This window comes from Triticum dicoccoides, chromosome 1B (genome assembly GCF_002162155.2).
Source record: "Triticum dicoccoides isolate Atlit2015 ecotype Zavitan chromosome 1B, WEW_v2.0, whole genome shotgun sequence".
NCBI classification, from domain to species: domain Eukaryota; kingdom Viridiplantae; phylum Streptophyta; class Magnoliopsida; order Poales; family Poaceae; genus Triticum; species Triticum dicoccoides.
The window spans coordinates 709,242,695-709,252,689 of record NC_041381.1 but is presented as its reverse complement, the minus strand read 5'-3'; the positions used below and the strand labels follow the sequence as shown (position 1 = coordinate 709,252,689).

The following is a 9,995-nucleotide window of genomic DNA, read 5'->3' as shown; positions in this document are numbered from 1 at the left end:
AGAGGTTGAGCCAAGCAGCTCCTTGACCAGGCGATATCGATGTGGTGCAGAGACCTTGTCCGCGTTGTCGAACAAATCCGGCTGTACCGCCGGTGGTGACACGAGGGGCACCGGCGTGGTCTCTGACGTGACCACATCCGCTCCTTCCACATGCGTGGGCGGCGACGTGGCCGCGGGCGTGTCGGGGATGATGCTGCCTACAGCAGACGAGGCACGAGACGAACTTGCAGAGGTAGGTGACGATGCTGCTTTTTTTGCTGCAGCGGCCTTGGTGACGCCGGTTCTTGTGGCGTACGCAGGGTACACGACGGTAAAGGAGCTGCTCACCGGCGACCCCCCCCCGGCGCCTCCTAGTTCCAGCGCGCCTCCTCGTCGAAAACCACGTCTCTGGACACGTGCAGGCACTTTGTCACTGGATCATACATGCGGTACGCCTTGGACCCGATCTCATAGCAGATGAAGACCATCGGCGTGCTCCTGTCATCCAACTTGCGCAGATGTGGTCCTGCTGCCTTGACATGGCCAACGCACACAAAGATGCGCAGGAACCTCACATCAGGCTTCTGGCCATACCACGCCTCGTATGGTGTCATGCCATCGATGGAGCGCGTGAAGCTGTGGTTGAGGATGAAAGCAGCGGTGAGCACGGCCTCCCCCCAAAACAGGTTGGGCACCTGCTTCGCCTTGAGCATGCTCCTTGCCATGCCAAGGAGCGTCTGGTTACGCCGCTCGACGACGCCATTCTGCTGCGGCGTGTACGGCGCGGTCAGGTGCCGCTGCACACCGCTCTCCTCGCAGTGTTTGTAGAACGTGGCCGAGGTGAACTCTCCGCCACGATCGGTGCGAAGCACACGAAGCTTGTGCCCACACTCCAGCTCGGCTGCGGCCTGGAACTTGACGATGGCGCGCGCGGCTTCATCCTTCGTCTTGAGAAGCTCCACCCACATGAAGCGACTGCGATCATCGATCAGTACGAGCACGTAACGCCGCCCCCCAGGTGTTGGTGGAGAGACGGGGCCGCACAGGTCACCGTGCACAAGCTCTAGTGGTGCCGTCGCCCTGTACTTGGCCTTCTGTGGGAATGGAATGCGACGATGTTTCCCTGCGAGACAGGCCTCGCACATCTCCTCGGCGTGAGCAATGTGAGGTAGCCCGTGCACCAGCTCTTTCTTGGTCATCTTCTCCAGGCTGTCGAAGTGCAGGTGGCCGAGCCATGCGTGCCAGCACCAGGCATCAGAGACCGCCCCCACAGCAAGGCACACTGGATGTACAGGCGTGAAGACGAGTTTGTACAGGCAATTGGTGGAGCGCGATACCTCGGCGAGGAGCTGCCCGCGATCATTGCGGATGGTGAGTACGCCACGCCGGATGTGCACATCGAACCAGCTCTCATCCAGCTGTCCCAGGCTAACCACACTGTTCTTCAGTGCAGGTATGTAGTACACCTGAGTGAACGCATTGTGATCACCCGTCTCGGCGGCGAACACCACCGTCCCACGGCCGCAGATCTTCACCATTGATCCGTCAGCGAAGCGCACCGTCCGGAGTGAGTTTTCTTTCTTCGCCGTGGGGGCGCGCTGGCGCACCTGCGGGTCGTAGTCCCTGAGATTTGGGCCGACTGCCGAGCAGTCGGGCCGGATCTCCCCGGTGACCTTTCTTGCTGACGACTGATGCCTTTTTCTTCTTCTTTCTGCAGAGGCCAACGCCACCCTGCAGCAGCAGCTGGGCGAGGACAACACCGCGTTGCGTACCAAGAAGGAGGAGTGCGGCAAGCTGGCCACGGAGCGCGATCTGCTGGTCACGCAACTGGCAGAGCAGAAGGAGCTGCTCAAGAAGACCCAGAAGGAGGCGGAGGACAAGGAGACCGCCCTCCTTGATGAGTTCGCATCCGAGCGCTCCTCCTGGACCGACAAGGAGGCGATGCTGACCTCCGGCTTCCATGAGATCGAGGATCTCGTCGACGGTGAGCCTTTCCTTACTTTTCTTTTTGGAGCTGCCGGCTGTTGGTCGAGCCAACTTTTAGTTTTTTGACTTGTTCTTCGTTCTTTGTCTTGGCAGACTTCTTCCCCGGCCACTCGAATACTGCCAACCAAGCCATCGAAGCTGATCGTGAAGGGCGGAGGGCGGACGGTGCGAAGACCGCCGCCGATGCCCCCCGAACTCTTGACGAGCAGATCCTGAGCATCGAGGCACGCCTACGGTCGGCACACCAGATGCTGCGCCAGCTTCAACGTGTCGGCGCCCAGGCGATCGCCGCCTTGTGGCCGGACATGCAGGCACCGCGTACCCCTAGCCAGACTGCCGACTGGCTGGAGGTAGCGGCTGGTCGCCTTGAGGCCTGGAAGGGCTCTTCGGCCCAGGCTAGAGTGCACCGGGCCTTAGAGTTCGTCAAGGTGTGGTACCCTGGGCTGAGCCTAGACCATCTGGCCACGTTCCGGCTAGAAGCTCAGGCGGAGTTGGTGGTCGTGGAAGACGATCTCGTCAAGCGCGCAACGTCGATCGCCGAGTACACCGACACTAGCGTCTTCGTCCCAGAGCGGGTTGAGAATGGCGACGGGGCGCCGCCGGAGTGGTTCGGACTGAATATGAATGACGGCGAGGACTCGGCGGAGGTGATTGACTCCAGTGGCGAGGAAGAAGGCGAGGTGGAGGAAGGAGTCGAAGAGGAGGCGCCAGAGGTCGGAGCGGATGGCCAACCCCATCTCGACCGCGCCTCTAGCAACGAGCCGCGCCCTTCCGAGCCAGCCGTTGCCAGAGACGACCAAGCGGAGACCGACCAGCCGGCTGCTCCAGCAACTGGCACCGCCGACTCCTCCAATCCTCCGAACCCGTCTGCTGCTTCCTAAGCTTGCCACTTTATCTTAGTTTTTATCTGCTCAATAGTCTCGATGAACTTGTTAATTTGCACAATTCCACCCGCGGGGTGTATCTTGAACTTCTGTTTTGAAGATTCGGCCAAGGGCGTTTGCTATGTAATTATTTCTCCATGTTCTATCTTTTCTTGCTCATTGCTCTTTTGGCTTTTTCCTTTGCCGCCTTCCCTCGGTTGCCGTCTTGCCAGCCAAACAGCCGCTCTGCGGACTGTTTCTAGGTCAGGTACTTGGCTACTTTGGGAAGGCAAGTACTTAGCCGTTTAGAGTTTTTTAGCAAGTTGAGTAGAGGACGGCGAGCCGGCTGCTCAAGAGTCGGTTGTGAAAGGCTGGAAGCCGGCTTTAAACTATGTACATGCTTTGAGTCCTTAGCCATTTTGCATGTGGACACCCATTCTACCTTACTCATGTCCACCAGACAGTCGCTCCGCGAGATGCGACTTCTGACAGGAGATGGCTTAGGTGCCACACACTACTTGTCCGGCTGCAGGAAGCATTTCATAGTTCAAGACGGCAAGTCCCTGGGCCGACTAGTCGAACCCGGTGCCAAGCGGCATAACAAAGAATAACATACTCGTAGGCATAATTCTTATCATATAGATAAAAGAGGGCAGTCCCCGAGCTCTTCTCGGGGGGCCCGAAGTCTTCGTACTTTAATACAAAAGGTAGTGTGGTACATACTGCATTAACTGTAAAATCTTCGGAGGAGATTTGCATTCCATGGCCGCTCCGTCTCTTTGCCGGAGTACTCCCTCTTGCGTGCTCGGGGCTTCTGAGCGTCGATCAGGTAGTAGGAGTCGTTGCCCAACACTTTGCTGATGATGAAAGGGCCTTCCCAAGGTGCTGAGAGCTTGTGTTGGCCGGCTGTTCGCTGGATCAGCCGGAGCATAAGGTCTCCTTCTTGGAAGTATCTCGGCTTGACCTTCCGGTTGTAGTATCGGTGCAGGCTCTGCTGGTAGATGCTGGACCGGCTGAGTGCCAACAGCCGGCCCTCTTCCATCAGATCGACGCCGTCTTGCCGTGCTTCTTCCGCCTCCTCTTTGGTGTACATGGTGACTCGAGGGGAGTTGAACTCTATGTCCGTGGGATGACGGCTTCTAAACCGTAGACGAGGAAGAAGGGGGTGAAGCTGGTTGACTTGTTTGGAGTTGTGCGCAGGCTCCAGAGGACGGCCGGCAGCTCATCGAGCCAACAGCCTGCCGAACGCTCTAGAGGCTCGACCAGTCGAGGCTTGATGCCGGACAAGATGAAGCCGTTTGCTCGCTCTACCTGGCCGTTTGACTGCGGACGGGCAACAGACGTTAAGTCCAGTCGGATGCCCTGCGTCGCGCAGAAACGGGCCAAGGCACCTTTGGCAAAGTTTGTGCCGTTGTCGGTGATGATGCTGTGTGGTATGCCGTACCGAATTGTGATGTCGGAGATGAAAGTCACAGCAGTCGGCCCATTCAACTTCTTGATTGGCTTTGCTTCTATCCACTTGGTGAACTTGTCCACCACGACAAGTAAGTGAGTCAGGCCACCTCGTGCCGTCTTGAATGGTCCCACCATGTTCAGGCCCCAAACAACAAAGAGCCAGGCAATGGGAATAGTTTTGAGTGCAGAAGCCGGCTAATGTGGCTTGGAGCGGAACTTCTGGCACCCTTTGCATTTTTGGATCAAGTCCTTGGCGTCTTCAAGAGCAGTCGGCCAGAAGAAACCATGGCGGAAGGCTTTGGTGATGAGTGCTCTTGAAGCCGCGTGGTGGCCACATTCGCCTTGATGGATGTCTTTGAGAATTGCTTGGCCTTGCTTTGTCTCCATGCAGCGTTGGTAGACACCAGTGACACTGTGCCTTACGAGCTCTCTGTTGACTATGGTGTAGGCTGCTAAACGGCGTTGCACTTGCCGAGCTAAAATCTTATCGGTTGGCAGCTCTTTGCTCACCAGGAATTTGAGGATGGGTTGGGCCCATGAGGGTGCTGCGGTTTCTTCGACTGTCAGGATTGCGACTTGGACGAGGGCGGCTGGGCCGGGAGGCGGCAAGATGGAGTCGGCAGCCGCTTGCTGGACAGATGAAGTCCCCGGGCCGACTGGCGTAGTCCCCTGGCCGGGTTCTAAAGTCTGCGGGTTGACCGCTGCAGTCCCCGGGCCGGGTTCTGAAGTCCCCGGGCCGGGTGCGACTGCCGGGGCCTCCGTGCCGCCTGCCAGAACACTCGTGCCGTCTATTGGAGCTCTTGAGTCAGATCCGACTACTTCTGGAGGAGCCGGCACAAAGATAGAGTCTAACTCTGGTGATGGCTTGACAGACGACTTGAGGAGGCGTTGAAGGGCGACGCCGGCGGTATTGCTTGACGGGTTGAGCCGATTCGTGCCAAGGCATCTGCTTGCTCGTTGTCGTTCCATGGCACATGAAGAAACTCGCACCCTTCAAAATATCCGCTGAGTTGTTGTACGAGGAAGCGGTAGCTTGCCATGTTTGCATCTTTGGTGTCCCAGTCGCCTGACGACTGCTGGACCACCAAGTCGGAGTCACCATAACACAGGATCTGGTGAATGCCGAGCTCTTTGGCAAGCCGGAACCCGTGAATGAGTGCCTCATATTCGGAGACGTTGTTGGAGGCGGCAAAATGGATTTGCAGCACATACTTGAGCTTGTCGCCTTTGGGAGAGGTGAGGATGATGCCGGCTCCCAAGCCGGTGCGCATCTTGGAGCCGTCAAAATGCATCCGCCAATGGGTGGAGTCGGGCGCTGGCGGTAGGTACTGGGTCTCGGCCCAGTCGACAAGGAAGTAGGCCAGCGCTTGTGACTTGATGGTGGTGCGAGGCTGATAGTAGATGGTGTAGGGGGCCAAATCTATGGCCCATTTGTCCACTCGGCCTGAAGAATCTTGGCTTCCAATGATCTCGGTCAGTGGAGCTGTGCAGACTACAGTGATTGGATGCTCTTGGAAGTACGGCTTCAATTTCTTGGCGGCAAAGTGCACGCCGTAGCACATCTTCTGATAGTAGGGGTAGTTTTGCTTGGAGGTCGACAGTACTTCACTCAAATAATATACCGGTCTCTGGACTGGTAGTGCCTTGCCTTCCTCCTTGCGCTCTACTACGATGACTGTGCTGACCACTCGGCTGGTGGCGGCGATGTATAGGAGCATGGGCTCCTTGGGAGTCAGAGCTGCCAGGACAGATGGAGTGGTCAACATCTTCTTCAAGTGGAGAAAAGCTTCGTCCGCCTTGTGGTTCCACTCGAAAAAGGTGGTCTTCTTCATGAGTTGGTATAGGGGGAGAGCCTTCTCACCCAACCTACTGTTGAATCGGCTGATGGATGCCAAACAGCCGGTGAACTTCTGTACGTCCAGCAGTCGGCTGGGTACTTCCATCCTCTCAATGGCCTTGACCTTCACAGGGTTGCACTCTATGCCGCGTTCAGAGACCAGGAAGCGAAGAAGCTGGCCGGCTGGTACTCCGAAGACGCATTTCTCTGGGTTGAGCTTGATCTGAAATCGGCGCAAGTTCTCAAAGGTCTCCTTGAGGTCTTCCAGCAGGGTTCCACGCTTGTCCGTCTTCACCACCACATCGTCCATGTACACGTGGGCACTTCTGCCGAGTTGCTTGAGGAGGCACTTCTGCATGCAACATTGGAAGGTAGCGCCGACATTCCTTAAGCCGAACGTCATGGTCAAGTAGCAGAAGGCTCCAAACGGCATGATGAAGGCGGTCTTCAGTCTGTCGGCCGGGTTCAACTTGATCTGGTGATATCTTGAATATGCATCTAAGAAACTCAACAGCTCGCATCCGGCTGTGGAGTCTATCACTTGGTCGATCCTTGGCAAAGCGAACGGGTCCTTGGGGCTTTGTTGAGGCTGGTGTAGTCAATACACATTCGCCATTGTTTGTTCTTCTTCAGTACCAAGACCGGGTTGGCTAGCCATTCTGGAGAGAACACCTCCATGACGAAGCCCGCTGCCATCAGCCGGGCTATCTCTTCTCCGACAACTCTTCTCTTTTCTTCTGACAGGCGGCGCAAGGGCTGCTTGACTAGTTTGGCATCAGACCGGACACGTAATTTGTGCTTGGCGAAATCTGTCGGGACACCTGGCATGTCTTTTGGGGACCATGCAAAGATGTCCCGATGAATACTATGAATACTCTGTCTTGAATTGGTGTAAAGATGATCCCCTGCCATGTAATACTTCTGTGTTGCTATCATCTTCATAGCTCACTAAATTTCCTCTATCAAAGTTGCCGCACTGATCGTGCCATGGCTTCTGCAGGCAGGCAGCCATGGGGCGAAGCGGGACGCCAACTCGCCAGCAACATACAAGGGCTACGACACCTGCCTCAGCACCACCAACAGCGGGCTCCTCAACCCGGGCGTCTACTACTTCCTGCACCTCCTCCCGGCGTCGATCAAGAAGGCCACGGCAAGTGGTTGACCCTTCCCCTTCACCCTTCGGTACGTACATAGACGCATCTATGCACCCTCCTCCGCCATACATAATTTTTAACTGAAATTAATTTGTAGTGGGACGATGTAAGTGAGTTAATATTGCTCGAACTAAAATAGAAACGGAGTTGAACCCTAGGATGTATTTCGTTCACTTCTAAATATATCGCCATACATATTTTTGCTACTTAATTAGTTTGCGAGTAAGCACGTGTATCGCTGCTGCCATTACTAAAACATGGCAGAGGGCTGAGAACAAACAGGCAAGTAAACAGAATCTTCTATTCTTTTTGCCGCATAGTGATAAGAGAAAGCAAAAATAGCATGTTGGTCGGGATAAATAAGAGATAACTGAAAATCACATTGTCATCGAGCATATGTGTCAGTCCCGTAGTATTGGTAAACATGTACTTAGTATGTAGTCCCGTAGCATTAGTATGTAGTCTGCAATTAATTGCTAGCGACATGTACTTGTTGTTCTTTCTGATTATGTGACATCGAATACACTGTTCACAAGCAAACCTAACTATACAAACATATTGATATATGTATCAGAGTGACAAACTTAGCTGTACAAACATATTAATATATGTACCAGAGTGACAACTTAAGTAACATCTGAATGAGTATATTAACATATTCTAGTTAGTAATGCATTGGTACCGAACTATATACAAATAATTATTTGCTCACCTTCTGAAATAACCAGAGATTGTATATATGAGAAGTCAAAGAGAGTTTAATAAGGTGGTCACTTGAGACTGGCCTTCGTGCTGAGTCTTACTTTGCCGCCGACTCGACGTCATGGTAACAAACAACCAGCTAAAGAGAAAAAAAGTGATAATTCTTGGGAGAAGAAATGCACGCAGTAATGTGTATGGCAGCAGAATTAGAGTGTCTCTTGGCGTAGAGTGTAATGAAATTAAATCTACTTTTCCTGCAAACTCCTAAGCACATAAAGTTGTCAGTGTATCCGTCCAAGCTTCTAAGCAAATTAAGAAAGAAGTGCACACAAACAACAGCAGGATTGCATGCATGCCTCGAGCAGGTAGGCCACGGTCTTGATACCCTGGTGTGTATGGTTGGGAAACCCGTCCAGAGCAGAAATGTTCACTGCATGCAGCAAATTCGTATAAGGAAGGAAACTGATTATGTTTATCGCAAGAATTATATCTAATGCTTGTCTTGATTTCAAACATGGTTCCAATAATCCTCTTAGATCATGTACAACACCTTCAGTTCATTATAACATTGTACTGCGACAGTCCTCTTAGATCATGAACAACACCTTCAGTTTCTATATGAGATGTGTACCGACCACAGTCCTCTTAGATCATGAACAACACCTTCAGTTTCTATATGAGATGTGTACTGACCACAGTCCTCGTTTCTTTATACGTTCAAGTATGTTTCTTCTTTTTCAGAAGGAAGTGCAAGCAATAATAACATGTGGCTGTTTTTGTAGTTATGTAGCTGACTTAGGCTCTGGACCAAACGAATTGGCAAGTGTTGTGGTTCATAAGTTTGGCATATCTGCGTTCCTCTTCGATTTGCATATATTCTATTTTTGTTACTCTTATGTTGCATAACATCGAAAGAATCTCGGCAACATCAGATAGTGTTAAAAGAAAGAATACACATATTTGATTATGGTTGATTTGCTACTGGAGATTCTTCGCGATGCCCTGTTGAAAACAGTTGCTCAACCTAATGGCATCTGTTGAGGTATCTCTCGAGCAAAGGCATTCAACTTTGCGTTCTTGTGGTGTTCACTATACATGGCTGATTTAACTATTTATGTGCTCACACGAAAGCGATCATGGAATTAGAAGGTGAGCTAGAAAACATCTTGCTATGTTTTTGTTCTGAATTTTCCAGTAGGTGTATGTGTAGCATATCCCATAATAAAGCAAGTTTGTATCATGAACAGGGCAATGATCAAGGCGGCTGACCTGTGCCTCCTTCTCCGGTGGACCGCCGGCGAGACTGGAGTTGCGGAGAATCAGTGCTCGCAGCACCGCCCAGGAGAAAGATCGCTGGCGAGACTTGAAATCTCGGAGAACCAGGGCTCGCCGCCCGGCTTAGGAGAAAGTTTTGAACTGTGATATGTGTTTCGTCGTTGATTGATGTTGTATATGGTAAGATTGAATAAAAGACGCGCCCAGGATAAAATTTCCATCTTTGATCGATCGCTGATCACTTTTTCAATCTTACCATATACAACATCAATCAGCGTTGAGTCGCTGATATGTGTTGAATCGTTGATTGATGTTCTATATGGCTGCATGCCCTGTTGAATCGCTGATCTGTGTTGTATATGGAATGATTGAAAAAGGAGAAGGAAAGTGTCGATTTGAGTACGGTTAGTTTTTAAAAACCAGATGGGAGGTGGGCTGGTAGCGCTGAAAAAAATCGGTGGAGCCTCGCGATCAATAAAAATCGGTGGGGGGACTTCCATCGATGGGGTGGGTGGCCTCTGGTTCGATGAGAGGGTATGGATCATGTGATGTGGGGCCTAGACACGCTGATTGCAGAACCCAATGTCGGCACAGTCATCACAAGCCGTTCATCCCTCAACACCAAGCGGCTGGACCGAGAACAGTGCCAACCTTTTTGTTGAGCAAGAATCAATCTCCCACCATGTGCTCAGTCATCCATTGTGAATGATTTGTTACAATAGATAATTTTGATTGGTTGATAAC

General features: G+C 52.4%; 1 long non-coding RNA gene across 1 annotated transcript; it reads right to left on the bottom strand.

Annotated features, from left to right (window-relative positions):
- Window positions 1-7,865: 7,865 nt before the first annotated feature.
- LOC119314279 lies at window positions 7,866-9,465 on the bottom strand. Its single transcript, XR_005152255.1, has 2 exons — window positions 9,246-9,465; window positions 7,866-8,406 (listed from the first exon to the last, which is right to left on the bottom strand). It is a non-coding gene; the product is annotated as an uncharacterized LOC119314279 (long non-coding RNA).
- Between the last annotated feature and the right edge of the window lie 530 nt (window positions 9,466-9,995).